The following is a 12,430-nucleotide window of genomic DNA, read 5'->3' as shown; positions in this document are numbered from 1 at the left end:
ATACATATATATGTTTATACCAGTATAGATTTATGAATGTTTGTTTTATACTTTGAGTTATAGTCCCATAAATATTTATTTTCTTTCTCAAATTGTTCAAGCGTTGGCCACTGGGAGCTCATTCGGTTGGCTATTCCGAATCTTTTCTATAGCCTCATTTTGTTGTGCACACGCCCTTATTTTCTTTCATTACCAATTACCAGAAGCCCCAGGTTCATTGGTCCCAGTCCTAGAGTCAGTCATTTTTCCAAGGAGCCTTAGTGTCTTTTACTGGAGAAAGGCAGACCTGGGAGTCTTTGATCACAGAGGCCCATTGCTGTGGGGCATGAGGACAAAGCACTCACATGGCAGTGTAGATCTTGCTCCAGAGTTCTGAGTCAGCCGGTCTGGGTGGAGCCTGAGCCTGGCCTCTTGAAGGAGCCTCCAAGGATGCTGACGCTGCTGGCTCAGAAGCCTTTTGGGAAACCATTGCACTCTGGGTAAAATGGGCTTTGCAGTCAGTCCTGAGATCCAAAGTAGTTCAAGTTTTAAACTACTGATATGCACAAAGTGTCCATTAAGTTTACCTGCAAGGAGATTTTAGATGCTGTAACTGGGCTTCACTTATTCTGGCTCATTTACCACAGGAAAGCATACAGCAAGTGAGGACAGGGCCAAAATCACTAAAGACAAGTCAAATTAGAGTTTCTAAACTCATTGCTTATAGAATGGGAATCCAAACTCTGCCTCAGCTTTTCAATGAATTCAATGGACAGTCTGATGACTTTCTCCAGTGGAAAAGTGAAAATGGAAGGAGAGATACTATCTATGGCTTTATGAGGAATATGTAAGGGCAATATTTTTCATCTTTTTCCATTATGGGGTCACTATTAAATAAAAAAAATACTTATTATTTTTTTCCTGAGGTTAGATTGCTCTTCGGTAAATCTAAACTTATACCAGATTCTTGCAAAGAATTTGGTAGAAGAAAGGACAATGATTATATTATTTTTATATAGTTTTGGTAAATATATTTTTATTATTTGTCAAAGTGGCCACTTGCACATTATTTAGTACAGCTGTAGATTCACAAAGATTTTATTTCTTTTTTCATTTTTACTTTGATCCCCTTCTTCTGTCTTCTATCCCTCCTTCCCCAGATCTTCTTCTTCATCTCCAAACTGTCTGCCTTGCTGTTTCCTAGCATTTCTCCTTTAATTCAATCTTTAAATTATTTATAAATTTTGAAATTATCATATAAGAGAAGCAATGCAATAATTAACTTCCTGTGCCTAATTTATTTTGCTTAACATTATCAACTCAAGAGCCATCCATTTTCCTACAAATGACTCAAGTTATCTCTCTTTATGGCTGAGTAATGCTCCACTCACATGGTTTTGAAAGAAGCTCTGATAAAATTTCTAGAAACCTGGGAGCATTCTAAAGGGGAGAATCTAGGAGTAAGAGAGAAAATTGATGGCTATTCTTCTTTAGTGTAGGCTTCCATAACAAATAGACTCTAAAATACAATGGCTCTAACAAAATAAAAGTTCTTCCTCACCCATGCAACAGTGTAGAGTGGGTATCCCAGGATGCTAGGAGTGGTTTGGGGAGGGCAGGTGACTCAGGCTGCCATTTCTGAATTGAGCTTCAAAGTCTGACAGTGTCCTAGCCTATGGACCAGTGGCTGTGGAGGGGGACTAGGACAGTGATTGGCCCAGCCTAGACTACGTCGTCACAGGTTGGGAGAGACTTTGGGTGTGTGAGTGTGTGTGTGGGTGCGGGGGGACCAGGTAAACAGAAACAACCCATTTACAGGATTTTACTTTATCCTAAATTCCCTTCACAAAAACGTTTAGGCATTTGCAATTTCATGGAAATGGAGGACGATCTCTTAGGGCTTCAAAACTTAAAATCTTAGCCCTACTTATAGGCTAAGTGCTTTATTCATGAGAAGGAAGTTCAAGGACTGGACCCAGAGGATGGGGTTGGTAGTATAGGTTGAGTTGGACTAATGGGGCTGCCGAGAGCTCTAGGAAGGTAACATGGTTAGACAGAGTATTGCACACAGATGGATCTGGGTTTGAATTCTGGCTTAGTATTACCAGCTTCAGGGCCTTCGATTCTTTGGGGTTCAGTTTAAAATGGTGAGTGCACATGCTTCTTGGTGCAATTTTTCAAGGAGTGGGAAAGTACACAAAAAGCACTCAGTGAAGGCAGATTCCTTTCCTGAAGCATGTGTCAAATGCGCCACCATTCTTTTACATATATCCCCCTCTGATTAACGAAAATATGTATTAACACATATTTCCCAAAAGCCCCAACCTGGACCTACCTTCCTAGCTTTGTACAATTTATAATAAACATTTTAAAATCCTCTCCCCCGATGAAGGTAGTCCTTGCAATGTTTTCATAGGATAATTTGGGTAATGTAGTTGAGTCGAAATTTCTTTTTAAACCATATTCCTGTTTTATCTTCATTTTTCCCCTTTAGCTAATAAAAGATCAAAATTAATTAAATCTTTTGATGTATCAGGACAGCTTTTAGAGTAAGTGTTAAGGTAAGGACATTGAACTTTTCCACATGAGTGTAGCTCTATAACCTGAACACAGATTTAATGCCATGTCTTTTAGCCTTTGGGAGATTAATTACTGCACCAAATGCTAACTAGGCTGACTGAATTTCTTACCATCAGAGCAGGAATAGGAGTTCATTCTCTTACGGGAGTTTTCTAAAAGCAGCTGCTCAGAACTTGTACCAGGCATGAGGCCTTTGCGGGGGTGCTTATACCCTGGGACAGCTGCCCTCTGACTCTGGTTGGTCCATGATCTGAAGAAATCAGAGATAGCAAAGTGGGGAAGTAGTGGTTGCTACTTCGTAGCCTGCAGGCTAAGGGTGGTGAGTAGGAATGGAAGACGCTGGGGCTGTGACCTCCTTGTGAGGAAGGGGATAGGCTATTCTCTGCCATCCTCACCATTTCTGCTATTTTCCTCATTTGGACCCCAGAGTATTTTAATGCAGTCTGAGGCTGAAGACACTGGTTTATAAATTAACTGGAAACATGTCTTTTGATCTGACCCAGCATGCTCCTGTGGACCTGGGAAACAGCAGTTCTGATTTGTCTGCTTTTCCAGCACTGAAGCACCATTTTGTAAGCACATGTTGACTTTCCCATGGATAAGACAAAAACTGACAAGAGTTGGGTGGTTTGCAAAGCCTATGATCTGTTCCTGCCAGTTTGCACATCTGGTTTACACCTGCTGCACTTCCCAACTATGCATTTCATATCTATTGATCTTATCTATTGATATTGATTTCTGTCTATGCAAAGTAAAAGCTGATATATTCATTTTTTGTTTTTAAGACATACTGACTTCCATAAAGATGCAAAATGAACGTGGAAGGACACTGCATGTCAGATTACATTACTAATGCCATCAGAGTGACAAGGCCTTGACAGTCATCTGCATTTGTAGGATCTGCTTCAAGAATCTACTCACACCAGTATGTCCAGGCCTGGCAATTTTCAGGATAGCAAACAAAGGTGGGTTTTTTGGCAGGGGATAGGACTTAAAAGAAGTGTTTCAGGTTCTGATGAAACAGGTCAGACCTCAGATCTGAATGATTTAGTTTTTGCAAATTACTGTTGCTAAGAAGGTAGCCTCTTGGAGCATGTTGTAAACCCTGAAACCAGCAGTAGATTTATTGTGAAACCAAGTGAAATTTAGCAATGTGGTCATATGGTTGTGGTTTTGAAACATTTGCCCCCAACATGGGATATTGTCTCCTCCTCCTCTGTTTTCCTCCCCATAGCAATTTTCCTTGAATTGGGTGGTATTGAAAGAGCTACAGGGATTCTGGGTTCTGGCAAAGGGATGTTCAGTTAGGAATACATTTATTTGGGGTTTAGAGGAATATGTTTATGTTGATTGTAATCACTTCTGTGTAGAGCTCATTATTTTCAGGGCTTCTCGTGAGAGAATGGCTTCTAGGATTGCTCCTGCTCCTTGCTGGGCTGGTCCATTCTCCTTTGTAAATCCTTGTCCAGAGCCAGAAGTTGGCTCATGATATGAACATGTTCTATGTTCCTGACACAGATCACACATGGGCGATGGAGGAGGAACATAATTTGAACCTTTCTCCAAAAAACTCAGTTGTGAAAATTTTTGAATAGAAGGTTTGGTGCTCTTTAAAGCCTAGGTGAAGGGAAAAGTTCCCCGTCAGGTGTATTTTTGGTAATGCAGTATATACAATTATAAATGCACCCATATTTCCTTTTTAGCTGTGAATCAAGTGAAGATGAATTTACCAGAATTCCAGTCTGGCATGGAAAAAGCTGTTGCTTCATTACCAGTGGTATAGGTCTATAGGTGAGGGCTTATGTTTTATATATCCTAAAGGCTACATTGTATCTTTACAATATTGATGTATATTGTTCCTTTGGTGGTTTCAGATGAAAAGCACACAAAATTGCCACTGATTTAGCAAAGAGGAGAAATAAAGTTAAGAAACAGATGACATGTTTACCAAGACAGTGTATGTTGTATGAGTAATTTGATTTAACCAATGATCATACTGCCATACAATGAAGTAGAATTTAAAAATACATGTTGTTGTTTTATATTCCTTAATCTAAGATGACTATTGTAAATGTTTTCAGAATATGCAGCCAAAAATGTAGAAAAAATAGACATATTAAATGGAAATACATTTTTCTAGATTTTGTGATGTTTGTGGTATTAGATAGCTTTATTTTATTTTATTTTATTTATGTTTTTGTTCCAAATTAGTATCTATGGCCATGTTCAATTTTTGGTTGTAGCTTTGTTTTTTAATTTCTGGCTTATCAAAATGCATAATATTCAGGCCTTCTAAAACCAGGATTTATCCCTATTGGCAATGTGGGAATATATAATATGCTATGTCTGAAAATCTAAGGTTGACAGTGAAAATTTATTTATTTACTTATTTATTTATTTTGGTATCCAACTCTGGACCTTGCACTTGCCAGGCAGGCGGTGGAACCACTGAGCTAAATCCCCAGCAAGTTGACCTTGTTTATTAAAAATGTACTGTTATTCTAAAGAAATCAGTGGATGAACAGTAGAAAACTTATACCCACAATGCCACATATCTACCACAATGAATGGATAAATAAATGAATAAATAAAGTTCTAGACTCCAGATGTTGAGTTTCTAGATTCATCTTCCCCTAAAGGTGCCTCCAGGGGAGAGGACTCTTTGTGCTCATCCAGGAGCCAGAGAGGGCTGGAACTGGACTTCTCCCTCCTGGCCATTTCTAGAGCTCGGCTCCTCCCAGTGTGTACAGCAGCCCCTCTTCCTGGTGTTTCTCCCCACCTCTCAGCTGCTCCCTCTTAACCCTCAGACACTTAGCTCAAACCCACCTGTTAGCTAGAGGATTCTCCCAGCCATACATGCACCAATTTGTATAGCTTTATCAGTTCCCAAAGTTGCTGTGATAAATTACCATACACTTAATGGTTTAAAACAACAGAATCTTGTTCCTTCACAGTCTGGAGTCCAGAAGTCTGAAGTCAGCACCAGTGACCGCAAATGGGCTTTCAGCAGGGCAGTGCTCCCTCTGGCTCTAAGGGACAGTGGCTCTTTTTCTCTTTTAATGTCTGGTAGCTGTTGGCATGCCTTAGCCACCCCAGTAGCTCCAGCCTCTGGTTTCATGGTCAGGTAGCCTTACCTTCTAGGTATATAAAATCTCACTTTGTCTCCCTCTTTAAAAGAAACACATGATAAGGCAGGTGTGGTGGCATATGCCTGCAATCCCAGCACTCAGGGAGGCTGAAGCAAGTTCAAGCACAGCATGGGCGGCTTGGCAAGTGCTTGAGACATTTTTAGACCATCTCAAGACCACAATCTTAATTGAATAAATACACAAGTTTAAAGATCACATTCTTTTATGTGAGGAATCCAAAGTGTAAATAAGGAGCAGAATGGAGGATAGATATTTGAGGAAGAACCTGTTCACATGAGAATGGGAACAAGGTGGGGTGGGGGAAGAGGAGGTGAAGGAAGGGAAAAGATGTTTTAAAAACAGAGAATGGAAGGCAAAAATGGAAACAGCTTTTGTAAGTGGAGAGGGGAAAAAGAATTGAAGGGAGGGGAGGGATATGGGAAAAAAGGATTAAGATATACTGTATTATGTACAAATTCCCCATGATGAATGTGATCATTATGTATGGAAAATATATACTAATAAAAATAGAAATAAAAAGGAGGGCAGGAGATGCAGTTCAGAGAGAAGTCCCAAAGGCCCTGGTTTCAATCTCCATTACCAAAAGAGGGTGGAAAAAGTAGTCCTTTTGCTTTGTAAGAAAGAACCTTTCTTTCCTGTCTCTCCCTCCCTTCTTTCCTTCTTAAAACAATCAATTGTGTTTATTTGAACTTGTGGCTCTGGTTGCAAATCCTGCCTATGGGATAGAAATATTTTTGATTGGCCACTTGTTATGTCTAGGAATGAGGCTTTTGTAACCTTTAAATTGTGCGGTAGCCAGACCCTAGAAAATAAATGATTCATTTAGGGGCTACTGAAAAATAGCCTGCAACTCCTTCTGACAACTAAAACACTATTAGTAGCTGCAAATATTTATCAAGCACTTATTAAGTCCCCAAACTGTCATAAGGTATAATGTACATCATCTAATTTAATCCCCATATTAAATCCAGGAAGTAGACACTTGTAATTTTACTTCTGATGTAATGGAGGCCCAGAGAGGTTACCTAACTTGCTCAAAAAGAAACAGTAAAAAGAGATGGACTGTTGCTAATTTCATAACTTGAGATCTCTGAGAATTTGTCTCTTTTTCCTGGATATTTATCTCAGGATTATCATTTTGTTCCCTTTATTTTGACCATATTTATAGTTTGGGAAAATAGCTCTAGGTTTTTAGGGATTTGTGTGTGAGTGTTTAGTCTATTTTACAAGCTATCAAGAAACAGCTCTTCTTCATTTCTTATCAAAGAATCACACTGAAGCACAGAGATCATTTCTCCACGACCTTGTCATAGTCAGGTGCTGTAGAGGATGGCTGGGATTGGCACTGAGGACAAAACAAGTACAAGAATCTCTGGGCTTGTGTGCAGCTGGGAGATAAGACCTGGCTCTGGTAGACCCCCAAAGCCCCAAAGGCCACTTCTCCTTGGTTCCTCTCTACCTCAAAGCAGATCATCCACTGGCTCCGACTGAACTTCGGGTGCAGCAGCAAGTCCATGGTGAAGGAAGCAGGGGAGAGGGAGAGATGAGCATCCACAGCTCCTGGACTTGGCCACCCACTCATGCTGGGCCGGTTGTTTGACAAATAGGGCTTTTGCAGTCCATAATAATAGATTGTGAATCTTTATCTGTTCCTGTAATAACATGAATTGGCTTGGTAGGTCTTGAAACAGACATTTCAGTTTAGTCTAGCATCTCAGTCTTGGTTCAGCATTATACGGGAGAAGGACTTTACCAGTCCTGTCCCAAATTCCAACCCTTTTATGAAGGAAAAATTGCATTAATTCTCAAATCCTCCCATGAGACTGAAATGTTCCCAGCTAGGAAGGCTAATCATTTTTGGAAAGGAGATTTGGTTAGAGAGTGACAATATTTCATGGTTTTATGTTGTACCCATTCTGCATGGAAGCAAAATCGAAAGGACTTCATCCTTTGTGTCCTCTGATTATAGGATAAGCTTGGGGGAAGAAAGAAGAAGAAGAAGAAAAAAATGAATGTATTTACTTGGGGCTCATCTTTTGGGGGGAACCAGATGAGGAATGCTGCCCTTGGCTGTTTCTCTTTGGATCGGCCTTACTGCGTGCCATAGTAGCTGGGAAATATAATTAACATCTTTGTGTTCAAGACTTTTCATTTGAAAAAGACAGGGTATACCAACAGTTATGGCACTGAAATCATTAAAATCATGCAAATGCTTAAAGTGTATAGGCCTGGGAGATTATAGTTTCATTAGAGAAAAGGCTATAAAGTTAGACCTAGGTAATTACCTTTCCCATTAATGCTAGAAAATTCTGTGCTCCACTGAGAAGTGATCACAGTGCATCGTGCCTTCTGTGCTTTTATATTCAAACGGCAGGAGCCTTTATTTCATCAGCACAAACTGCAAGGTAACAGCGGCAGCTTTCCAGGTGTACTTTGCAAATTGGGGCTTAAATGTGGAACACATCAAATTAAAATTCAATATTAATTATTTTGTCTTGCTAGGAGTCTGAGTGGTTTAAAGCAGCAAGGGTAATTGTCTAATTCATTGTGTGTGTCTACAGTGAACTTAATCATTATGTCAGCTTCCTAATAAAAGGTTATTATAGAAACAAAGATCCCAATTTTACATATGGTAGGCAAGGGAGGATTCGAAGAGCCGGTCTCTGAGGTAGACTTGAGGATCTTGACAAATGATGCCCATGCTGTGATCAGATACTTAACAAGAAATCTCGTTATTAACTAGGCCTGTACAGATAATTAGCACTTGAGCTTCAAATTTTAAATCTGGCTTGAGATGTATAATTTATCAAAAGCTTTAGCTTGCTGTCAAAGTCCGATAATAAGGTACTGTTATTGATGAATTGAGATTAAGAGCAGATTGAAGAGAAAATGAGGCCACTGGTTAGCCTGAAAGGTCTGATTTCAATATTTACAGTACTAATTTGGTATTATTTTGGTAAATGGATGTGGTCCCCAAGTGCTAAATGGTATAGAAGAGTAACCTATGCATCATTATTCTAACAGGAAAAGCATTGTTTACTGTGTACTAGATTCTGCAGCTCTAGCAGTCTGGTTAATAGGCTGCTTTATAAGATGAGTGTACCTGGTTTTTATTGCATGCATTTATTATAACCCATTCAGCACCTAGGGCTTTTAGTGAAAATTAGAAAATGTAGCTTCTTTACTTTAAAAATGATATTACATTAGACTAATTGCTACCGAGCCTGTCTTCCTGATTTAACTCACTTTTGTTTATCTCTTGACATTGTGTTACAAACATTCTTGCCTCTGGAATTTTAGCTAACTACCATTTCAGATATGCAAGCTACATAAAATGAGCAATCCTTTTTTAATGATCCCTGGTAGCTCTTCGTTGCTAGCTATCTTGGGCGTGGGGGAAAGAATGAGATGTACAATAAACCATCTATCTCCAGAGTCACTCAGCTTTGAAGCACAGTCTGAGTACACTTATGTGACCCTTAGCAAGTTAAATCTTTTTGATGCATGTAATAAAATGTTATTTGGGGCAATAGCTGATTTCCAAAGTTATATTAGGCTTAACATAAGGCTGTGGCAAATTGTCTCCCTATTTTTCCTTGCTCGAGCTCACAAATGGAATTGGGAAGGTGCTGGAGTGTTTTATTGTATACACATCAGGTATAAATAGAGTACACTGCATCATAATATATCTATTTGTAGCTCATAGCAATATCTGCCCGTGAAATAATAAAGCACAGCACTGTTGGTTTCCAGGAAATTGCTCGAAAATCCCTTGTCACGTATTACTGGCAGCGGCCCCTCTGCTCCAGTCTCCAGCTGTCCAGCAGGGTGTGCCAAGTCACAGCAGGACCTGAGGACTGTTTGCATTGCATGGTGGCACAGAGCTTTACAGTGATGCCCCTTGCACATTGTGTGCCTGCAGACAAGTAGGCTTTCCGAGACTCAGCAGGAGTGCTCCAGTGTTTATGCTGAGGTGGTTAGCTAGTGGGCAAAATGCTATTATTCAGAAATGTGTGGCAGAGGTAAATGTATTGCATTACGTTTTCTATCAATACCATCTTAATGCTGACCAATAACAGGCCTTTGCTCAAGCTAGCCCTTCCTTCTGACTTTTATTTTAGGCATAATTAGATGGAGTAGAATTTAAGTGCCTTTTTGGGAGGAGGAAAAGGCTTTTTACCCCTTTCCAGCTGCACCTCCTCAACCCACTCCCCATTTGGACTCAGCAACACCTCTCCTCCTGCCCCCCACAATGCCTGAAAAAACACTAGTTTAGTATTCTGCTTTTAGATGAAAAAGATTTGGTGTTTCAGCTGTTCCAATATATGTTGACTACTGACTAATGGATATTTATCCCACTTTATTGCTTTCTATAGGCAAAACGCAAACAAAAGAAATTGGATTTTGCTAATAGCAATGAGCAGCATTGGCATTTTTTGACAGCCATAAGGATAATAATAACCTCACACATGGAGATAGGGGGTTATAGCTTTTCAAAGCACTTTTACATTCATCGTTCCTCTTGACATCACGTATGACCTAGGTGGGGGTGTGGATTATTATGCTATTCAGTGGCCTGGGAAAAGAAACAAGGAAGGGGGTTACTTAATGAGCTCACTCCAGAGCTGAGATCATCCAGTCCTTTGAACTTTCTGACCTTTGCCTGCCTCCTTCCTTCTTTCTTTCTTTCTTTCTTTCTTTCTTTCTTTCTTTCTTTCTTTCTTTCTTTCTTTCTTTCTTTCTTTCTTTCCTTCCTTCCTTCCTTCCTTCCTTCCTTCCTTCCTTCCTTCCTTCCTTTCTTTCTTTCTTTCTTTCTTTCTTTCTTTCTTTCTTTCTTTCTTTCTTTCTTTCTTTCTCTTTCTTTTCTCTCTCTCTCCTTCCTTCCTCCCTTCCTTTCCCCGGCCCTCTGGAAAAAAAGCAGTTTTCTTCTTTATAATAGTATTTCCTTCCATCATGAAAGTTTGCAGAAATCCTGCCAGCACAGGGCACTGCTCCCACATCTGTCTGAGTTGTCCAGCCAAGGGAGTGGGTGCCCTGTGTGCTTCCAGGTCTGTTCTTTGTGGGGTGCTTGCCGAGAGCTTTGTCCGAGAGTGCATCCCGGAAGTGTTCTTGGTTGGGCGTTACCGGAAGGCCCAGGAAGGTGCCACAAAAGGTGGCCTTGTGAACTCTGCATTTACAAACCAGCAGTCGGTTTTTAACTCCAGCAGTCGATCCAGTGTACGTATTTCAAGAAAATCACTTTAAAAAAAAAAAAAAAAACATTCAGGAAGGTGGTGCCAGAGGCAGCAGGGCTGCAATTAGAACTCAGGGGTTTCCCTTCTCTGATGTCTGCATCACTAACCTGGTAGCTTTCTGGCCTTTTAAAAATTCCCCAACCCAGTGACACACTCAGAACTCTGCCAGGAATGCACTGCTTCGTGCGGGTTCTATTAGGCCACCTTCTCTTGGGAACTTTAGGAAGAAGATATACATGTTTTCAAAAGGGGGAGCTCAGCCTCAGCGCTCATGGGACCACGGGCCACATCCCTCCCCTCTCCGTCTCCCTCTCCAGCTTCAGACGGAGACGCTGAGCCTGAGCCTCACAGTGAGTGGCAGTTCCAGGTAGCAGAGTGAAAATATTTTCTTCCATTTCAAATAGGATTAGGTATTCACCGTGAATAAACTGCACAGGCATGTACGAGAGGCTGCTGCGTGAGCCAAAGAAATAAATGATCACCAAATGCTCGCATGGGGGGAACAGGAATTTTTATTTTATATTGAGCTCACAAGGGCCAGAGTTTTGTGCTTTGCGCCCAGAGTCTCGCCTATGCTTGGAGCTTTAGCTAAGGCAAGGGGTTGTGTTCTGAAGAGGAGGCTGTGTGTGTGTGTGTGTGTGTGTGTGTGTGTGTGTGTGTGTGTGTGTGTGAGAGAGAGAGAGAGAGCGAGAGAGAGACAGACAGACAGACAGAGACAGAGAGAGGGAGGGAGGGAGGGAGAAAAGAGGAGGAAGGCAGGAGAAATGGCAATTCAATTCGAAAGGAAAATCATGGAGAATGAAAATATTAATAAAACCAGCAGCAAAGGGGTCAGGAGCAGACTGTGCCTGTTAATTTTGCCCAAGTGTTTTTTCCATCACTCTTATTTTTGTCTAATAAGTGTATTGTTCTAATATGTCAGTTAAAGGACATGGTCTTTTCAAGTCTAGGTGCAAAGACGTTTTTCAACTGGTAAGTGATAGCTTCGCTTTTCAGAACAGCATGAGCATTGTAGAAGTTTTAATGTTTTTAAAACACATCTTTGAAATAAATAGCTATAATGTTCCTATTGCCATTATACTTTAAAATTTATTGTAAATGTAGCTGTGAAAAATAAAGACCAAAAGCACCAGGAAACATTTATGAAATAATATTCTCAATAATCTTCCCATCCCAAGTGAATGTTATCTGGCATCATAGAGCACCTTTTATGTTATAAAAAAAACTTTGGCCCTTTCATCTTTTAAGCTGTTAAACTAATTTTGACATGCTTATTCAAGAATATACCTGAATGTTTAAGAGGAAACTATTTGTTGATTGTAATTTAATTTTTCCTTTATGATTCGAAATAAAAATTTCATTTTAGATGTTCAGAGGTTTTAAAGCATTTTTAATTTAAAGCACCTTTCAAAGGACCTACAAAAGGACCTACAAAACCTTTTTATTTATTAAACTCTATCCTAGAGATAGTAAAAAGCAAAAACAATA

The 12,430-nt window shown here is 40.0% G+C and overlaps 1 long non-coding RNA gene across 1 annotated transcript; it reads left to right on the top strand.

The window, feature by feature from the left end:
* Positions 1–3,458: 3,458 nt before the first annotated feature.
* On the top strand, positions 3,459–4,513 carry LOC109117500. Its single transcript, XR_002024801.1, has 3 exons — positions 3,459–3,524; positions 4,263–4,350; positions 4,434–4,513. It is a non-coding gene; the product is annotated as an uncharacterized LOC109117500 (long non-coding RNA).
* Positions 4,514–12,430: the final 7,917 nt, after the last annotated feature.

Source organism: Fukomys damarensis, unplaced genomic scaffold (genome assembly GCF_012274545.1).
Source record: "Fukomys damarensis isolate Sample0158 unplaced genomic scaffold, DMR_v1.0_HiC HiC_scaffold_26, whole genome shotgun sequence".
NCBI classification, from domain to species: Eukaryota; Metazoa; Chordata; class Mammalia; order Rodentia; family Bathyergidae; genus Fukomys; species Fukomys damarensis.
This window is presented reverse-complemented; position numbering and strand designations above follow the sequence as displayed.